The sequence below is a fragment of the Labeo rohita genome, unplaced genomic scaffold (genome assembly GCF_022985175.1).
Source record: "Labeo rohita strain BAU-BD-2019 unplaced genomic scaffold, IGBB_LRoh.1.0 scaffold_914, whole genome shotgun sequence".
NCBI lineage: Eukaryota > Metazoa > Chordata > Actinopteri > Cypriniformes > Cyprinidae > Labeo > Labeo rohita.
Genome location: NW_026129870.1, coordinates 1,804 through 24,109, shown reverse-complemented (window position 1 = coordinate 24,109; position 22,306 = coordinate 1,804). Strand labels below are relative to the sequence as shown.

Below are 22,306 nucleotides of genomic sequence, written 5' to 3'. Positions count from 1 at the left end.
CACTACCGGACTGCTTCCAGAACACAGACTGGAACATGTTTAAAGAGGCAGCTACCTACAACAATCACACAGACCTGCAAGAATACACAGAAACAGTGACTGCTTACATCAAAAAGTGCATAGATGATGTGACAGTCACCAAAACCATCACCACACGTGCCAACCAGAAGCCATGGATGACAGCAGAGGTTCATGGGCTGCTAAAAATCTGAGATGAGGCATTCAGATCAGGAGATAAGGCAGCTCTCAAAACAGCAAGAGCCAATCTGTCTCATGGCATCAAGAAGGCAAAACATCAATATGTTCTGAAAATCAACAATAACTTCAGCGACAGTAAAGACACTCGGTCCCTGTGGCAAGCCATTCAGATCATCACTGACTACAAGCCCCTGCCACAGGCCAGTGATGATGACACATCCCTGCCAGATGCACTCAACCACTTCTACTCACGTTTTGAGAATACAGAACAACACTCCTGCACAGAAACTCCACACATCTCCAAACGACCAGGTACTCTGTCTTTCTCCAGCCGACGTAAGGAAGACCCTATCCAGGATGAACCCACGAAAGGCTACGGGCCCTGACAACATACCTGGTCGTGTACTAAGAGACTCTGTGCTGCACAGCTGAAGGATGTCCTAACAGACATCTTTAACACCTCACTGAGCCAGGCAGTCATCCCCACGTGTCTCAAATCCACCTCTATAATTCCAGTTCCAAAGAAGTCATCAGTGTCCTGTCTGAATGACTATCGTCCCATAGCACTGACCCCAATCATGATGAAGTGCTTTGAGAGGTTAGTCATGCATCACATCAAGTCCAGTCTCCCAAACACGCTGGACCCATTCCAGTTTGCATACCGTCTAAACTGCTCCATGGACGATGCAATATCAAGCACTCTCCACCTAGCTCTCTCTCACCTGGAACAGAAAGATTGTGTTAGAATGCTGTTCATTGACTTCAGCTCAGCATTCAACACAATAATCCCTTAGCAGCTCATCCACAAACTAAACCTGCTGGGCCTAAACACCTCTCTCTGTAATTGGATCCTGGACTTCTTAACTGGTAGACCCCAGTCAGTCCGTGTCGGCGGCAACACCTCCAGCACTACCACACTGAGCACAGGTGCCCCACAGGGCTGTGTCCTCAGCCCGCTGTTCTTCACGCTGCTGACCCACGACTGCACTGCCGAGTTCAGCTCCAACCACATCATCAAGTTTGCTGATGACACGACTGTGGTAGGCCTCATCAGCAACAACGATGAAACACACTACAGAGAGGAAGTAGCTCAGCTGGATAAATGGTGTGGTGCTAACAACCTGTCCCTCAATGTTGGTAAGACAAAAGAGGTTGTGATGGACTTCAGAAGAAACTCTGTTGACCACCCCCCACTGACCATCGACAGCTCAGCTGTGGAGAGAGTCAGCAGCACTAAATTCCTGGGGGTGCACATTACAGAGGATCTTACCTGGACCACCAACGTCACGTCGCTCAACAAGAAGGGCCAACAGCGCCTCCACTTTCTCCACCGGCTGAAAAGGGCAAGTCTCCCTCCACCCATTCTCACCACTTTCTACAGGGGCACCATTGAGAGTGTGCTGACCAGCTGCATCACTGTCTGGTATGGGAACTGCAGTGCTGCTGACCGCAAGGCCCCTACAGCGGACAGTGAACACAGCTGCAAAGATCATCGGTGACCCTCTCCCCTCCATCCTGGACATTTTCCTTGCACGATGCTCTAGCAAGGCCTCCAGCATCGTGAAGGACCCCACCCATCCCTCCCACAATCTCTTCCAGCTCCTGCCATCAGGTAGAAGGTACCGGAGTATCAAAGCTCGCTCTGTCAGATTTCTCAACAGCTTCTTCCCCCAGGATGTGGGAGTCCTTAACTCCAATGTCCCTGTCCCCCTCTGAAACCATGAAAACCTCAGCCTCCTCCCCCCAACCCTTTAAAACTGCTGAAAATCTTTCAATTGCAATTCTGAGTGTGTTACACACAGGTGAGTGGGCTATACAAACCGCCTGTAGCAACACACTTATGTACATTAGACACTTTCTATAAACACGTGCTGCTACAAAGACTCAATCAGATTATATATGTTTAATGTGCTGCTTCCCCCAAAATCTCTCTTCTGCACAATTTAATGCACAAAATATCTCTTTTGCACAATTTCATGTACAAATGTCTCTTTTGTAAAACGTCATGTACAGTACTTATGTAAAGTTTTTGTTGTCTCAGTTTTGTATGTGTAGTCAACTATTTATTATAGTTATAGTATTTACAGCGTATGTATAGTCAAATGGTTAACCGTTGTATAAGTCTGTAACTGCTTTTCTTATTTGTGTACTGTTGTATGTTTATATTATGCTTAACTAGTATGTAGCACCGTGGTCCTGTGAGACACGACATCTCGTTCTACTATATGCCCACACATGTAGCAGAATGACAATAAAGCTCGACTTGACTCGACTTGATTTGACTCGATACTTGTAATTTCTATACTGTACAGTTGCATTTTCATATCCAGAAAGACATTGAAAACAATGGATCACGAAGTTTCTGCATTAACATAAACATAGTGCCGCACTGTATAATTGTATCAAATTACATCACAAGCTTTACAATTTGATAAACACACTTTGCTTATTTATTTTATTGCCTCATTTACCTCAGAATCTCCAGCTGACAATTTGGACTCTTCAGTCCATCAGAAAGAAGCTTCACTCCAGAATCCTGCAGGTCATTGTCACTCAGGTCCAGCTCTCTCAGGATGTTTGAGTTTGAGAATTGTAAAACTGAAGACAGACTTTCACAGGACTGAGCAGTGAGATTACATCCACATAGACTGTGTAGAGAACAAAACAAACAACTATAATGAAAACAAGTAAAAGGCCTACCTTTAGATTTTACATGTATGTTTCAGTAAATCAATTCTTCATAAAACACCTGTTACAGCAATGCAGAGATAGAAGAGTGGATCCAATTACAGCAAGTTTATATTAATTTAACTTAAAGGGGTCATTGGACGCAAAGTTTACTTTTACATGTTTAAACGTAAGTGTGTGTACACAACCACCCTATAATGATAAAAGTCACCCAGTGGTTTTTATTTAAAGGGGTCAAAGTTCACTTTTTCATGTTGTTTGAACATTAACGTATGTTGGCAGTGTATGTGCAAATCTACCCTATAATGATAAAAATCCATGCAGTGGTTTTTAATTAATCTGTAAAAATAATATCCCCTTTTCAAATCGAGCCGTTCTCTGATGCCTGTCGGTGTGCCATCACACCGACAGAGGCCATTCCCACAATAGTTGATTGACATGAGCTCTTACCTTAGACCAGCTGTCACAGTCCAGTAACTTTCCATGTTTTGATGCCAGAACAGGGATGTAAGTTAGACAAGAATATCTCCGATTGTTGCTGGATGTAATAATGAACATAGTGGTCGTCATTTACTCCCGACATCTGAGCTGCTTAAGATGCAGTAGATTACGTTTGTTTGTGAATGGAATGCGCCTCCTGATCTATATATATCCGTCTATGTTCGTGTGAATCATTCATGATCCAGCTTCACTTACAGCAGAAGTGAGTATAAGCATTTTTTTATGAATCTTTGCAATCGCCTTTCCTTATAACGTGGTAGTTACGTGGTAGTTAGGAAGTTCAGCAGCTAAATGCGGCTAATGTAAACAAGATCGTCTTTCCACAGAGAGAAGAGAGGGGCGGGGTGAGCAGAGCTCATTTGCATTTAAAGGAACAACCCCTTAGAATGAGATGATTTTTGCAGAGCTGATTTTGGCAAGGTAAAAAGGGTGTTGTTTTACAAAACCATTGAGAATTTTTAATTAAAGTATATTAGACACTTTTCATTAAGACCCTAAAGAATTATATAAACTTGTGGAAAATGGGCATCCAATGACCCCTTTAATCTGTAAAAATAATCTATCCTTTTTCAAATCAAGCCATTCTTAATATTTTGTCTGTGTGATGACACATCGACAGAGGCCACTCCCACGATAGTTGATTGACACGGCCGTCTTATCTTAGACCTGCCTTGAATGAGCAGTAACAGTCCGATCGCCATTGTTTTGATACTGGAACAGGAACGTAAACAAGAATGGCTCCTAAGCGATTGAGCTGTTCTGTTGTTGGATGTAATAATGAACATAGTGGTCGTCATTTACTCCTGTGATCTGAGGCGCTGAAGATGCAATGGATTACTTTTGTTTGTGAAGGGAATGCGCCTTCTGATATACATATAACCATCTATGTTAGGGGTCACCAAATTTGTTCCTGGAAGGCCGGTGTCCTGCAGAGTTTACCTCCAACTTCCCTCAACACACCTGCCTGGAAGTTTCAAGTGTACCTAGTAAGACCTTAATTAGCTGGTTCAAGTGTGTTTGATTAGGGTTGGAGCTAAACACTGCAGGGACACCAGCCCTCCAGGACCAGGTCTGGTGAGCCCTGGTCTATGTTCACGCGAACCATTCATGATCCTGCTTTACGTACAGCAAACGTGAGTATAAGGGAAGGGTTTTTTTATGAATCTTTGCAATCGCCTTTCCTAACAACGTGCTAGTTAGCGAGTTTTGTGGCTAAACACAGCTAAATGCGGCTAAAGTAAACAGGCTCGTCACTGTTCACAGAGAGAAGAGAGGGGGACGTGGCCAGCAGAGCTCATTAACATTTAAAGCAACATCTATGCATTTAAACCAGAACAGGATGATTTCTGCAGAGTTAATTTTGACAAGGTAAAAAGGGTGTTTTTACAATATCATTGAGAATTTTTAACAAGAGCATGTTATTGATTTTTTCATTAAGACCCTAAAGAATGATATCAACTTGGGCATCCGATGACCCTTTTAACAAAGTCCAAAAGGGTCCAAAGACAAAGAAAAATATAATGACAACAAAACAGCTAACAAACATGCACCATGATCTGAAGAAACCAAGGAGTATAAGTATACAAGATAACAAAGAATTAGACTAGACATAGGAGACAAACTAATCAGCAATTATTAAAACAAATGAAAACATACTTAGGAACCAACAAGATAAAAGACAGAAAATAAACACAGGAAATTAGAACTCAGATACAACAGGATGAGAAGATAAACAAGAGTCCCAGAACAGAAACAGAGCGTCATCCTGACAACACCAAACCTGGACAATTTACCCAATATTTTATGTACCCATCAGTTTCCTTAACTTATGATACAATTTAGAATAATAAACTGGGAAAAATTGGGTTTTAACTGGTTTTAAATGACCATTGCTCAGAGCACATATTGTCTCAACCTACAGATCATGGTTGTATGAAAGGTTTAATGTGGATCAGAAATGTTAATTGATTAACAGTGATTCATAATTCAGATTCAGTGAAAGATTTACATGTACTAAAGGAGGTTTCAACTGTAATCATGGTTCCCTGTGGAGAGAAACAAGACAATACATCTGGGATTGATGCTATGTGCATATCACCACCTAATTGGTGGTTGTGCAATCTGTTTTTTTGCGTTTAATCTCTAATCCTTGAGAATAAGATTTATATTGTTTGTTCGATGCTAATTATATATCAGATATGTATTTTTTATTATAAAAATATATATATATATATATATATATATACATATATAGAACATTATTGTGCGCAATCTGTCATGCCCACTTGAGTCTCATCAGTAGGTCACATATGCGCTGATTGCTCTGAAATAAGCTAACCCTGAAACATGACCTACTCCGGAGCAGGTTATCTTCAGAGAGCAAGTTGCCATGGCTACTTACATACCCTGAAAGTTACCTCCATTTTTGGAACCGAAAGTTGAGGTTATCCGCTTACTTACCCTTAAACGGTATGTCACATAACCTGCTTTCTGGAACAACCCCCTGGTGTCTGAATCATGTGTCTAAACACAACAGGTCTATTGGGTGAAGACAGTCTATGACGTCATTAACGGATCACCATAAGTTTAAAAGTGCACCTGCAATGTATGTCATGAGTTTTTTGTCTTCAGGAGCTGCTTGTTTGTATACACATGTAACATAAACCCTGAATTAGGGTGACCATAATACCGTTTTTTTTTAGCGGACATCTTTTTGGCCTTAAAAAAATGTGTCCAGCTTTTGCTTTCTACAGGCATTATTCATTGTGTGCGTTTTTGCATAAAACCCTCGCATGGGAACTGTTTTCTTAATCCTGCTCCCGCAAACATTTTAATATTGATGATAATTTGTGAGCATCAGGGAGTCGCTATCAATATGCAGTATTTAAAAGTATTTAAATCACTTTGGATGCAGCTCATGTTGGATGTAGGGTTGCCAAATCCACATTTTTTCCACTGAACTGGGCTGATTTTAAACTGTTGCAGTGGGTTGATTTTCTCCCATGGGTTAAAGGTTCGAAATATTGCATAAATTACATTTGACTGAAATGCTTGTATTGAAACATTTTGCATTCTACCTATGATAAAACTGTGGTAGATGTAAATTTTGTTAATCTGTGGTTATGATCTGTGTTTATGATTAGAACGCTTTTAGCTGTGTTTATGGTCAATCTGCATTGTCATCATCTGCATTTATGATCAATCTGCATAAATTCAACATAGGCTTTACAGTTGCAGTTACAGTTTTGAATTTACTTGATTGAAAACCATGTACCTCAGTATCTCCAGCTGACACTTTGGACTTTTCAGTCCATCAGTAATACGTTTCACTCCAGAATCCTGCAGGTCATTGTTACTCAGGTCCAGCTCTCTCAGGACAGAGCTTGAGGATTGTAAAATTGATGACAAACTCCCACAAGACTGAGCGTTGAGATTGCATCCACATAACCTGTTTAAAGAACAAAACAAAGAACTATAATGAAAGTAAGTAAATGGCCTTTCTGTAGTTTTTAAATTAATGTTTCAGTAATTAAATTTAAGTAAAATTAAATAAGTATAAGTAAAATTATTCCTTGTTGACCTGTCATAGACTTCCTTCCAATTCAAAATATCATAGATCAAACAATATCACAGTCTAGTTGTATACTTTTTTCTTAATTTTCACAGATTTAATTACATGTAATGTATTGGTGTGAACACTGTATGCTTGGGCTCATTTTGACTCTAATTTTTCATCCCCAGATGTTCACTGCCATCGGTGGTAAGAGTTCATGAGACACTTAAAGAGACAAATCTGGCTCAATCTCTAAATGCCCAGATGATCATCATGGTTGACAAATGCAAGGTCATCCTCCAGCCTCTCAGAATCTTCCAGAGTGGACGTCCAGTGACCACCAACATATTCAGTTATCTGAAAGATCTGCATGTCAGCTTCACTGCCAATAAGAAGCTTCAGTATAAAGCATGTGCATAGTACTTTGTAAACCGTGTACTCCCATTTGCTATTAAGACTAAAATTCTTGTCACAGTTAGGCATGCAGCAATGCAGGGGACCAACTCATCAAGTACATGGCAGACGGGGAACCAGCCATAAAGTTTCTTCAGGAGGTCAAGGTGTTTGAACCTTGTAACACTGCATTCATGGATGACAATGTGTAACAAAGCCATTCCACAATTCAGTGATGTGCCACAAAGTGAATTAAATTTTTACTTGGCAAGTCTGGGCACAGCAGCACTCAGACCTTCATCATCTGGAGTGGTGGATTTGGATGTGTTCTGGAAAGGCCTATTTGAGAGACTACCTGCATTGAGTACCTTGATTAAATGATACAAAGATGTTGTCTCAAACTCAGTGGATGCTAAAGAAAGGAGCATCTACAAGCTGGTTTTGTCAAGATATTCCTAAATCAACTACTATTCAAAATATTAGAGCCTTTATTTTCATGTACCACAACCAACGACTCTTCAGTTTTTGAGAGAGAGGCAACTGAGGATAATTCGGTAGATTTTGATCTTATTTGATCAAATACAAAAATGTGGTCAACTAAAGTTCTTGAAGTTGAACCTGCAAAATTCGCTTTGTTGATTGTTAAAGCTCAAAATACTTAGAAGTGACCTGAGCAAGCACTGCTTCTCGCAATGATACGTCATTGATGTAAACACTTTGCCCAATTTTTGCTGAGTTGTGCTAACGTGTCTGCATCACCATATCTGCTTTCCCTGCTAGAAGCAAGATATCAAGAAGGGTTAAAGCATCCACGTAACAACTAGCCATTTCACATTTTGTTTTATCTCTGAATATCTTCATGAAGCTAAGCTATTATTTAATCATTAGGATGATTTAGTAGATTTTGATCTTATTTGATCAAATGCAAAATGTAGTCAACTAAATGTAATAACCAGAACAGTTTTACATGCAAATATGACACCAATATTTGTCAAATTTTTGATAACTCAAAATGAATACCCTAAGGGGAACAAATGTCAGGGGGCCCATTTCAAAATATAAAAACAACAACAACTATATGACTCTAATTTTCTTTTTCTGGCCATCTCATGACAATGTTCTACGGAGGGGGATACTAACAGTAGTATTGCAAAAAATGTTTATACTGATTAATATATGCCAACTGTCTACATTTTCTAAATGTCCAGCCCATGGATGTACATTTTGGCTTTAGGTCAAACTGACAAAACCACAGAAAATTTGAATGAAGTCATGTGACCCCCATACTCCAAACAACCTCAACTATGATAATGATAACAGTATTGGATGAAAAATTCTTCCTCACGCCTCCTACAAGAGACTAAAGAACATGAATCCTGTGGTGCACATTGCCTGTTTAAGGGTTAACAAACCATTAACTTTGACTTTTGCCTCAATAAAGTCTTAATTTGCTGCTTATTAATAGTTAGTAAGGTAGTTGTTAGGTTTAGGTATTGGGTAGGATTAGTGATGTAGAATATGGTAATGCAGAATATGTGTTTTATAAGTACTAATAAACAGCCAGTAAGTTATTAATAGGCATGCTAATAAGCAACTATTTAATAGTGAGAATTGGTTCCTATACTAAAGTGTTACCATTGACTGTTTATGTTATTTTAATTAATTATTTAATTAATTGTTTTATAATTAATGCATTGTTTGAACATTAACAATGTGCAAAAAGTGTTTATGTGGTCACATATATGTGGTCAAGTTTTTAAAGTGGAGTGATTGTTTTTCAGTGTTACTTACCGAACTGATCTGGATTCTTTAACCACAGGTAACAAATACTGAAGAACTTCATCTGTTGTATGTTGTTTTCCAATAAACTGTTTTAGATCAAAAACATCCATCTTCTGCTCTGATGTCAGCAACACATAAACCAGAGCTGACCACTGTGAAGAGGAGAGTTTGGTTTCTCTTATTTTCCAGATTTCAGATAATCTTGGATCTCCTGCATCAGTGAATCATCACCCAGTTCATTCAGACAGTGAAACAGATTGATGGATTTTTCTGAAGAGCGATTCTTCCTGATCTTCTGTTTGATGTACTCAACTGTTTCCTCTTTGTTGTAGGAGCAGCTTCCTGTTTGTGTCAGTAGTTTTTGTAAGAGAGTCTGATTGGACTCCACTGAGAGACCCAGAAAGAAACGCAGGAAAAGATCCAGATGTCCATTCTTACTCTGTAAAGCCTCATTCACAGCTTTCTGATGCAGCTCAGATAATGAATTATATTTCTTCTGGTTAAAAATTCTAGAGAACAGACTTTGTTTGTTTTGGTCAAATACATTTCTCTTCTTGATTGTAAAGGAGAGGTGCACATATAGAGCTGCTAGATGTTCCTGAAGGCTCAGATGAACAAAGCAGAAGACTTTCCCCTGATACAAGCCCAACTCCTCTCTGAAGATCTGAGTGCACAATCCTGAATACACTGATGCTTCTGTCACATCAATGTCACACTCCCTCAGGTCTTCATCATAGAAGATTAGGTTGCCTTTCACAAGCTGCTGAAAAGCCAGTTTCCCCAGTTTGAGAATCATGTCTTCATCATTCACTTTCTTCTCATAGTCCTTCTCATGTTTGATGTTGGTCTGAAGGATCAGGAAGTGAGTGTACATTTGAGTGAGAGTCTTGGGAATCTCTGCACTCTCTGCTCGACTCAACATCTTCTCTAGAACAGTGGCTGAGATCCAGCAGAACACTGGGATGTGACACATGATGTAGAGGCTCCTTGATGAGTTCAGGTGTGAGATGATCCTGTTGGCCAGACTCTGATCACTGATTCTCCTCCTGAAGTATTCCTCCTTCTGTGGCTCATTGAAGCCTCGTACCTCTGTCACTCGATGGACACACTCAGAGGGAATGAGATCAGCTGCTGCTGGTCTGGAAGTGATCCAGACGAGAGCAGAGGGAAGCAGATTCCCCACAATGAGGTTCATCAGCAGCACGTCCACTGAGGCTGATTCAGATATTTTACACAGTTTCACTTTGCTCTTAAAGTCCAGAGACAGACGACACTCATCCAGACCATCAAAGATAAACAACACTTCATATTTATCACTGGATATTTTCATTTCTTTAGTTTCAGGGAAAAAGATATGAAGAAGACCAGACAGACTGAGTTTTTTGTCCTTCATCAAGTTGATTTCTCTAAAAGGAAGTGGAAATATGAGCTGGATGTCCTGATTCTCTTTCCCTTCAGCCCAGTCCAGGATGAACTTCTGTACAGAGACTGTTTTTCCAATGCCAGCGACTCCCTTTGTCAGCACAGTTCTGATGGGTTTGTCTTGTCCAGGTAAATGTCTAAAGATGTCATTGCATTTGATCGCTGTGGCCTCTGTTGCAGCTCTCCTGGATTGTGTCTCAATCTGTCTCACCTCATGCTCATCATTCATCTCTCCACTCTCACTCTCTGTGTAGATCTCATTCAGCATTGTTGGGTTTCCCTGCATCACTGTTCCTTCATACAGACACTCAAACTTCTTCATCAGATTTGATCTAAATGTTTTGAGGACTTCATGGCTGTAAAATAAAAAAATCACATTGTGACATGAGTCAACATCTTACACATTCTGTATCATATCTTTAAATCATATCTTTTACAGAAACATTTTACCAGAGACCAGGCTGTGTATTTCGACTGTTAGACTTTACTGGCAGATTCATAGACACACAACTGGGCTCTGCTTCTAATCTCTTCTGATGAACTGAACTAAAACACAACAGATTTAATCCTTTTATCTTAATATAATAAGATAATAATATACTTTAAAATGTATTTTTATGAAAATGACTTTTGGAGCCTTTATTCTCTCATTGTTTTCAATAAATGTTATACTTTGGAAACAATACACAAAAAACATATTTTCTTCTTCTTCTTTTTTTATTTACATAAAAGGATATGTAATGTGTTACTCAAAGTACCTGCATCCTGGAAAAAAAACCTTCATCTCCAGATGTTTGTGTTTCATCCATGATGGATCTGAACAGTTTGATATCCACCACTGATAAAGAAACAAGCGACAAACAATAAACAAATCACAAAAAACAGTAATTAAACAGCCTTATATTGTCCTAAATCATTCTATAACCTTTAAATATATGATTTTAACAAATGTAATGTGACATTTACAGTTTGTTAATCATATTTTCTTGTACTGTTAAAGTATCAGATGGGAATATGCAACTGAGGTTATGAATAAGCTGTGTAAGCTCCGTATCTGGTTATTTTGGGGAGATCTTCAAAAGAAGAGACATAGCCCTTGATTCAAGTAACACGTGAGCTTCAAAATGAGTCTAAACTCATTTAAAAATATATGCAAAACATCTAAAACAGGGTTTGATGGCTTTTAGCTTTGCTTTTTTAGCAAATAGAAAAATCACAATGTTACAGTATCATCAACTACTGAAAATACAGTGTTATAGTCTATAACTGAATCGTGGTTTATACTGTAATTTTTTACATTTTATATGAATAAACTATAAACTATATATTTTTATAATTTGGTCATTTTGAATTTAATTGTAGTTGTCCTGTCTCTTTATGCTCTCCTACTGTTTGCTTTGGTGTGGCTGGTTAAGTGAGTGAGTTACAGACGGACAGATTGTTAATGGCTGGTCTATGTGGTAATGCAGGACATCCAAATGCTCATCATTCATCTACCTCAGATATGGCTTTTCATTTGAAAGATGTATGTAGTAGCAACTTTACATGGCCGCTCTAATGTTAACCTAGAAAATTGTGCGCTATCAGTCTTTCTCAGGTGACATTACACTCACAAGAATCAAACTGCGTTTTGGGTATCGCCGCCATTTGTAAGGTATCAAAACTGAGGTGTTCTGTAGTTGCAGAATTGTCTTTCTGATTTGCTTCAAAATGGTACGTTTTTGTTGTGTTAAAGTCTGCGATTGTAAATTGCATGACAGAAAAGGTTAAAAACTGACCACGAGGAAAGATATTTTAGGTCTCCCACTTGAAAGAAACACTAGACAGCATGCAGTGGAAATAACCAAGAAGTGTCTGATGGCCTGGAGAGCAGTGCTGATACGCAAAATCATCATATTTGCCATCTCTCTATTTATCTCCGTTTATGTTCGTTTACCCTCAAAATTTTCATAAAGGTAAGTAAGAGATTTAGTGGTAAAATAATTAATTAATTAGTTAATTAATTAATTAAATATTCATAACTAATTAGCTAGGGAGCAGAAACACATCGTGTACCATGAAATGTCACTGAAATTTTTAACTAAATACTTAACTGAATACCTAACTAAAAACATTTTTTATTTTTCTATATTTTAAAATAGGTTGGTGTGACTAAACTGTAAGTGGGAGCAGTTAAGAAAAAAAACACATTGAGGTGACCCACCAGGCTGGAGGAGATGGTCGACTTCACAAGACACCACTCTGTGCCACAAACTGAATGTAACTTGTGTGTACATAGAAGAAAACTGACTGCTTTTCATGTCAGACATAAGGAAAATTCTCACTTCATTTTAAATACTTCTGTTAACTTCATGCACCTCAGATTGGATCTGCCTGCACAAACACTGTTTTATACAACTGTTACAGGCAAAAAATGATCCCTCAATAGTTTGTGAAGTCCTTTGGACACAGTATAGCAATGATTGACTGCTTTGAGATTTCCACAGAAAAACCATTCCAGAGTGTACCAGAGTGTGTTCTACCTACAAGCACTATTAAGTGTTTGACAGATCATCTAGCACTTACAACAATCCATGTAGAAAGGGTCATCAGAAATGTTTGGCAGAAGCATCAAGTCATCATTTTATTATTATTATTATTAATAATATTATTAATTTATTCAACCTTCTTTGTAGTACTTTCACTGTCCACTTAAGAAAACAGTATGTTGATGTTCATGCTTGTCATATCTTCTGTTATTCATTTTGAAGCTGATTTTTAACACAGTGATGCATTTATAATAAAGTGTATATAATAACATTTTCATACATGTGTTTTTGATTGTCTCCTTATCAGTAAATGTTATTAGCCAAATGAAGTATGGAAAATGTTGAACAAACGGGGTAAAGTTTAATGGTTTCGACTCACATGACGTAATTACAATTGTGCAAATTATGTATGCAAATCAGTGTTAGACAAAAATAGAACATATAGTTAAGTGTAAGTAAATAATGTACGTTTTTATAGCGTAAACAACAGCAAGTCATATTTCCAACAAGGTTGAACACTGGCAGCACTCAACTTTTTTGCGGTCAGGTAACGTTAATATGGATCAGTGTTGATTGTTAATGACAAATTATATAAGTTACGGTTCCTAAAACTTCTGCTGAGATTATCTCGGTCCCATATCTACTTAGTTTGCTTGTGTTTGATGTATGATGATTTAAATGGTCTTTATGGCTCTGTATACTTTCAGTTCACTGCTCAATACAATAATACCTTCAAAATGGCGCCTTGGTGATGTCACACATAATAAACGCACGTGACTGACAAAGACCAATTGAAATTTCAGTGTGAGTGTGGATTGGAAGCTGAATAGTAGTGTGCTATTGCATGACAGAGGCACCCCTGCTGTGAAAAGCACCCCTTTCGTGGGAATGCGCATTTGAACGGTTGCCTTACAACAAAACAGCCGGTTCTTTTATTAGCGTTCACATATCATTTTGTTTTCTTTAAAGTCCAGATATAAATATAATTATAATGTTTGGCAGCAGTGCTGTTTAAATCCACTAGATGTTCTCAGCGTGTCAATGGCTGTTTGTCAGCCTACAAAAGAAGCTTGTAAAGTGCCATATATGAAGAGTTCACTTGCACAAACAAATACCTAACTATATAACGTTTTTAACCATTTTCAAAAATCATGGTTTTTTATTGTGCCTGCCAATTAATCGCACTCCAATTCATTTAAAGCTTGGAGAAACATACCACTGTCATAAATATATTACTCAACGTATCAGCATTGTTTTGACACTAAATGTTTTATTTTACAGTCAACTGCATCTGCGTATTTGCTTAAAAAATTAAATGTTTAATAAATAAATAATTATTAATAAATGAGTTTTTTGTCATGAAATAAATGAGAAATAAATGATACTCTGTCTCCTACTTTGTCTTTTCCTTATAGCATTGTCAGATTTGTCTGTAAGCATATTTTGGCATCTTTTTATAGTCTCACCCAACACAGTTTTTTTTAATTCTATAATTCTAACTTGTGATAAAATATAAAACTTAAGAGATTAAGTTAGTTACAACAATGGTTTATAGATTTCAGCCTCTATGCAGCCATTGAGTACTACAGCCAGATATTTATCAGTGGTTATTGATATTTAGGATATTTTATCACCATCATATGTCACCAGATGTCACCAAAGTCCCCAAAATTATAGGTGGTGTCTTGTATGAACTTACTGCATTGATATAAGAAATCTAAATATAACAAAAAAAAAATAATAAAAAAAAAATAATAAAAAAAAATAATAATTATATATATATATATATATATATATATATACACATTGGATTTAGCTGGTTTTGCATTTGAACTCTTCATATATATATATATATATTTTTTTGCATAAAATATGGCATTTTTAGTTTCTAATATATATATGTATATACATATATATATATATATATATATATATAATTATTATTATTATTATTATTATTATTATTATTATTATTATAGTACCGTGACGACAAATTAAGGCCCCCAGAAATCAGCGGCAGACAACCGCAAAATGTTAACAGTACAACATGGATTCAATATTGTATACAACTATTTTAGATTACAAAACTATAGGGCAGTATCCGATAAACATTGCAAAAAAATGAAATAAGACGAAAGGTTTCAAAGTCCTGGAAGGTACGTTTGGTGAAGATTTAAGGTTTAGCCTAAGAATAGGCCAAGCAATTGTGTTCTGAATTTACATTTACAATCATTTAGCGGACGCTTTTATCCAAAGAGATTTACACGTTAGCCTAACATGCACGTTAGAACACCCATTAGCCTAACACAGTACACGTAGCAAGGTTTTAAAAAATAAAAAGTAGATAGAATAGATGTTAGTGTTTGAGGGTCATATTTATTTCATTGTATGTCTAACTGCTGATTCTGTGATAATATCTATGTTATATATAAATGAATCATTTATTTTATAGATGGAGCACTGTACTACCCAAAAGGCCCTGGAAAGGTCACAAAAACTAAAGTGGTGAGAGGGACAGAGGAGGCTAATGATATTTTCAGGGATTTTCATGACAGCCCAACAGGTGCTCACACAGGTCAGAAAAAAAACAGAGATGCCATTTCGAAAAGGTTTTTCTGGCCTGGAATGTCTGCTGACATAGATAAATGGATAAGCAAGCACTGCATTTGAAGAAAACATACATTTTTAAAATTGCTTTTTATTTAGTTTTTCTTGCTTACCATGCATGTGCATGTATATTTTCCATTATGGTGATTATGTCGTTATTGATAACTCAGTGGGTCTCATTCACTAATAACTGCCTTGATTATTTAGTATTTGTACACACAGTCGTTTGCATAAAACATGCCCAAACCATCTCCATATAAGGGTTTTCTGCATATGCTTTCTATCATAGCCTTTCATCACTCTTGTCAGTCCATGCTTCTGCTGTAAAGTTAGTTTGATGTTTGACATTCATTAGTCATTCGGTTTCATACCAATTAAACTCTGTGTCTGTTATGTTTTGAACCCAATCTAACTAAGATATACATACATATATGCCCTTTACGTTGCACAAGGCTTGATTAATGAATATATACATACATCAAATATCTCTTTACAGACCACTGTAAATGTGGTACAAGGCGTGTATGTAACTATTCCATATGTAGACATAAATATAATAATAAACTATGATATCCCTTCTGAAAATTAAAGTTGGTTTTACTATAGTAAAAGTTTGGTAACCTTTTTTTTTTTTTGCAGATTACCATTTCTATAATGGCAGCTCTACTACAAATACCATGGTATTTATTTATTTATATTATATTTTGGTACATTTACATAGCTGAATCACAATAAAGCTCACCTGAACTTAAACTAGTTTAATTATTGTAGCCTATTTGTATAATTAGATTAGCCTACTAGCTTGTCTATGTGTAGTTTTATACTTTATACTGTATTTCTCTCAAATGTAGGCTATGTCTTTAAATTTGCATTTTTGTATTGCAATATATTGTGACATGATAGATTGTTATTATACCCCTTTATCCAACAGAGGATAAAAAGTACAGAGAATGGATCAGTTGTTATGGAGAGACTACATAGTTAAATGTTTAGCCATGTCTACTGATTCTTGAACTAATCAATCATGTTAACAACTTTACAGCACTTATTGTGAATTTCACCGACATTATAGTATTATAACGCCACGCCACGCCTGTTTGGCAGCCATTTAAGGAGGGCCATGCCAAACAGGCCTCTGCGAAGTGTTGTTTTGCCTGTGCGGACTCTACCAAGAATTTTCCCTGTTTCATTGCCTTTTGTTGTTTTCCATTGCCTTGTTTCATTGTTTCTGTTAAGTTCCATTGCCTTGTTTCATTTGCTGCTTTGGACTGCTCTCTGGTATTTTGACCATTTTGCCTGTTTTTTTGGATTACGCTTTTGTCTTGCCCTGGGCATCACTGTTTGTTTGGTAATCGACCCTGCCTGTTTGACTATGATCTGTACAATAAAGCTTGCATTTGGATCTATTTTGTGTCTCAGAAGACTAGTGTAAATTGACCAACAGCACCATCTGCTGTTTTTGGGACAGGAAGTTGCTCAATTGCATTTGTGAAAAAATCTGCCTGCACACATTTGTGAGAAAAGCAAGCCAAGTTTCCTCAGAAAAAGGCAACTGAGTCTCACAGTTGTAATACACAATACATATATTTGTCCATACCACTGGATTTTCTCCCAAATAGAGTTTTGTATTTGCGAATAACTTTGCGTTTGTTTGAAAGTCATATTTTTTCTTTGCAAATCAGATCATGTTTATTTGCAAAATGCTGGATTTGTTTGATAAATATTGGCACAAAATTCATTCCATAAAATGCATTATGAGAATGTTGTGCATTACATACATACTGTGCAGTAATGCTGTTTTTTTTTCCTGTTACAACAATTGCATCCTTTCACACTTATATATATGCTGTAGTGACAATAATGTCAATTAATTTGAATGAATTCAAATCTTAAATTACACACATTTAACTTTTTTTCTTTTTTGCATAAGTCAAGAAAAATGTATTTCCTTTTTTTTTTTTTTAATATTAGACAGTTTTCAGCTAAATAAAATGACCCTAGTAAAAAATTAATATATTTTAAATACTACATAAAGTGACATACCGCTCAAGATTTACTGATATAAAAATTGTAATTAAACTTTATTTGGTGTACTACTTGTGCACAATGCACATTTCTTAATACTGAGCCTAAATATGTTCTAATGTCACTGTTGTTGAGAATTTAATGATCTTTAAATATTGTGCATTTCAAAGACCGATATTTAAAGTGTATCTAAAGTATACTTGCAACAGTTCCACTTTAGCATAATCAGACATATTTAAGTATATCTTTAGTTGGACTTCAACACTACTTCTTCACAATTAAAGTGCATTAAGTAAAAATTTAGTTGTTCCAATTTAGCAGACTTTAACTATACCAGTTTAGTATACTAAAAGTACAATTGCAGGGTATTTGTATTAAGTATAAGATGTAAATATATTTGTAGTATACTTAGTATGAAATACATGTATTTTAGATACATTTTCTCTCTAGAGTATCTCCAATATAAAAACAGTTAAATTTTTTTTTGTGTAGAATATGTACAGTAATGTAACACCGTAGAAGGTTTATACCATCTGACAGCAAGACACATGATTGCAATTAAGTGCATATCGTAGAATCAGACAATTTAAGATCAGATCAGAAAGGTGTCGTAACAAAAAAAAGCTAAATTTCGTAAGGAGGCCCAACAACATGGATAATTGTAAATCAGATATGCTTTTGCCACATGCCTGAAGTCAGTCTAACTAAATAGCAGCTTTGAACAGTTTGCAGCATTAAAACAAAAGAACACTTGATAATTCCAGCTCAGGAAGGGGATTGTCAAAGTTGAGGCAAGTAAACAATATTAATGGTCAAAGAGACTAACACATCATGACAATCACAAATAAGCTAAGAGGATAACTACTAGTTAAAGAATTCCTCAGATTGACTTACCCCACCTAAGACAGAGGCCTTTTGACTTTTTGTTTCTCAAAGAACACATCCTCACATTCACAGAATGACAGAAACTCTTTTACATATGTAGATACACCAAATTGATGCTAAATGATTATCTGTTCATTGCATAACTCAATATCATGTATGTAACCCACACATTTGACAATCATCTTTTAATCACTCACTGTCAATATCATTTTCAATAATATTAAATAGTATATATGAAGAGTTCAGATGCAAAACCAGCTAAAAGCCATCTTAGTCAAAAATTAGAGTGAATGCTCTTGACACATATTATACGTCCATCAAATAATTTTTCTTCAAACTCACTAAAATAGCAGCCTCAGCCCAATCAGAAGTACCAGTACTTACCTAGAAACCTATACATCTGAGCCTGATAAAAATGCATTTTTTGGAATGAATAAATGAGGCGACGCCTTGCTCATTAAGACTGTGACATGCCGCCACCTACTGGCAATTTAGTTTGAAACTACAAGTATCACTTTGTTTTGCCATTATTTATTGCTTTATTTATTATATTAATACACTTAATGAAATGTTAAGAATATGACATGCATGACATACAGTTGATAAGGCTAGAAAAACTTCTAACCTCTCTAACGGTAAAAAATGCACATGTAAATCAATTTAAGGGAGCAAATATTGTAACGGAAAAGGTGACTGCGGTGGGGGTACTCAGAATAATGTTAAATGCTCTAGGGGGTACGCCACTGTAGAAAGTTTGAGAACCACTGGCTTAATGGATTACTTCATTATTTGCCTGTAGCATATTTATAATGAAATATAGAATGTTGGCTGTCTTATATTAACCAAAGTTAAGCGCGGTTTTCTATGAGCTCATATTCTGGGATCATCTGCTTGCAGGTACATAGAATGTATTTTTAATAATTCCATATTTGGTCTTTTTTTTTATCAATGTCTTTATAAAGCTGCGTTTTCTTTATGGGAGGAAAACGCTTAACATGCAATTTAGAGCTTTCTATTCATATTCGGGGCTCAATTGGTTTCCTACATTTGAAATTTATTAACAAACTGTATACTGAATTCGGCCTTTTATACTGTATTAGCCCATTAATTAAGCGTTTCCTTTCCTATGGGGGATACCCTTAACGTGCAATTTAGTGGGTTACGTTTATATACTGGGTATAACGTGGAGAGGGAGACGAGAGACGAGAGATGAGCGGATCCAAACGCAAGCTTTTATTGAAGGGACGAGACAAAGACATGGTGAAAACAGGCGAGGTTGAAACAATAACAAACAGGTATGTTAGTCCGTGAAGCAGGCGTGGGTCGATCAGCAGCAAACATAATCCATAGGGCGAAGCAGAGGCGTAATCTGTACAACGCACGAGAAGTCCAAGAGGCAGGTGGCAAGACAGACAAAACGAGATGGCCAGGCGAGAAAGCTAAACTAAGGGAACTCAGGAAGTAGGGGACGACTATGTAAAGGCTGCTAGCACTAGGAGAGCGCTAAACGTCACAAACACAGTTCTCCACTTTACAACTCCACAATACTCGGTGAAATACAGTGGTGAAGTCCGGGGCATAAATAGAGCTTCTAATTGGCCACAGGTGCCAGCGCAATCAGCGCAATGGATGATGGGAGTAGTAGTCCGGGGTGCAATGCAACAGTCTGTGTGATATGACAGGGCGAGAGCGACATCTGGTAGTGAGCGGACCGAAGGTCACCAACCAGATTCATGACACTGGGCTATTCTGTTTGTCTGTATGCTTTATTAATAAGGTGTGTTCTACTGGTTCTACAGTGTTTTACATTTTAGAATGTCCCAAAATCATGCCTTGATGTATTTATATAATAGCCTACTTGAGTCCAAGTTCAGAATCAAACTCTATGAGTCGCTCAATTGCGAACGTGCAAAGTAGGAACCACTACAAGCTGTAGAGTTAACAGGATGTGTTTGTCCGAACTCAACTGGTTTTGCGAGGGAACGCAAATGTTTTGCGAGAGAACGCAAAAAAATCTGAAAAATATTTTTCCTCCCACCCTGAATTTTTCTTCACTCACTCTGATTTTTTTCACCACCATGTCCCTTAAGGGGCTCCATAGTGCACCACACCCACTTTTGCAGCTTTTTTTAGAACTGTGGTGACAACTAACCAGTGCGGAAACAGGGCATCCTCTTTACAGGTTTCGCAATATTTCCACATTAATGATATTTTACTGCAGTGCAATTATTGTGCAAGTTCAGAACAGAGATGACTGAAACAAAACCAGAAAAATCTGAGTGTCTATTTAGTGCAAATAGCCTGCCTTTTCTTTCTCTGTCCCATTTCTACATACATGCTGGGTTTAGCATTTAACTGTATGTTTTAATTGCACACTTGACTCTTGACTTTTCAAAGTTTTTCTAGCTGTTTAACACCTTTATTTGTTGCAAAAGAAAGCAGAAGCAAATGAGATCAGCTGCCTATTATTTGTATTTATTTATTTATTTATTTATTTGGATCTTATTATATTATTGTTCTAGTATTTTGCCATTGTCTTGTTTCTTCTGGTTAGGTAAAAGCCTGTAGCTTACATAAAGTAAAGTTCAGCATAAATTATAACACTGCTATATTAGATAGATCCTTCAAATAGAATAGATATAATCCTTACTTCATGTTACATGTCAGCTTGATCACGGAGTCATACACACTTTATGTACATACCAAAAGAAAAAAAAAAAACTTAAGCAAGGCTTGATGTTTTTTTTTATGCAGATGAAATTTCCCTTAGAAAATTAACACATTTATAGTGTCACCAACTACAGAAAATAGTGTTACAGCCCAAACTAAAATGCACTTTGTGTTGCACTTTGTAAAATGTTTCTAGAAGCACATGTTCATTTTGAGTAGTTGCAAGAGGAAATGAATGTGGAAGTGTTTCTGACTCAAGATAACACATAGAACATAAAGTTGATATTTTCTCCTTACATTAATTAAGAAAAGCAATGCATTAGTAATATCTTTGACTGAAATACACTTAATACATTTCACATTACTTACATAGTAAAGCACAACCTATGGGGTAACAATATTAGGCTACTTTAAAATCATCATTATATCAATTATATATAAGTTATATAAAAGTGATTACAGAACAGAGTGAAACTTTTCCATCTTGTAATCCCTAATTGTCCATATTTAATCATGTTTCTTGAGTGTTTCATGATGAAGTTAGTACTTTATGCTGACTTACGATAATAAGGAAGTTCCTTTGTGCTCCGCACCAGAAGACTTGCTTTGATCAAAATATTCCTCTACTAGACAAGTTTTCAAAGTGTCCTTGGTTTCCCATTATGTACATGTAAATTCCAATATCAGCAAATAATAAAAACAGTCTGATGATCAGTTTTTCAAAATGAAATAATCTTACGGTCAACTGGAAACACGGCATGAAAAACAATCTGCTTTTACTTCTGTTTTGTCAGCAAGGTTGCAAAATCCGTCTGTAAAAAACACCTCATGATCTGCATAGTTTTTGCACAGTTTGGTTGTGACAGTGACTACAGACCATTTTATTGCATTTCTGGTATCACTTTATATTCATGATCCGGTATAAGGAATTCAAAAGTGTTTTGTTAACGGTTAACTAATCATTTAAACATTAATATACATTTGTAGATGATTAATAAGTGAAATGTTAACATGTTTTAAGTCATCCAAAACTGTTTTTGTAAGTCATGAAATA

The 22,306-nt window shown here is 36.6% G+C and overlaps 1 pseudogene; it reads right to left on the bottom strand.

Moving 5' to 3' along the window:
• The window catches only part of LOC127162369 (NACHT, LRR and PYD domains-containing protein 12-like), a 29,314-nt pseudogene extending 7,246 nt beyond the window's left edge, over window positions 1-22,068 (bottom strand).
• Between the last annotated feature and the right edge of the window lie 238 nt (window positions 22,069-22,306).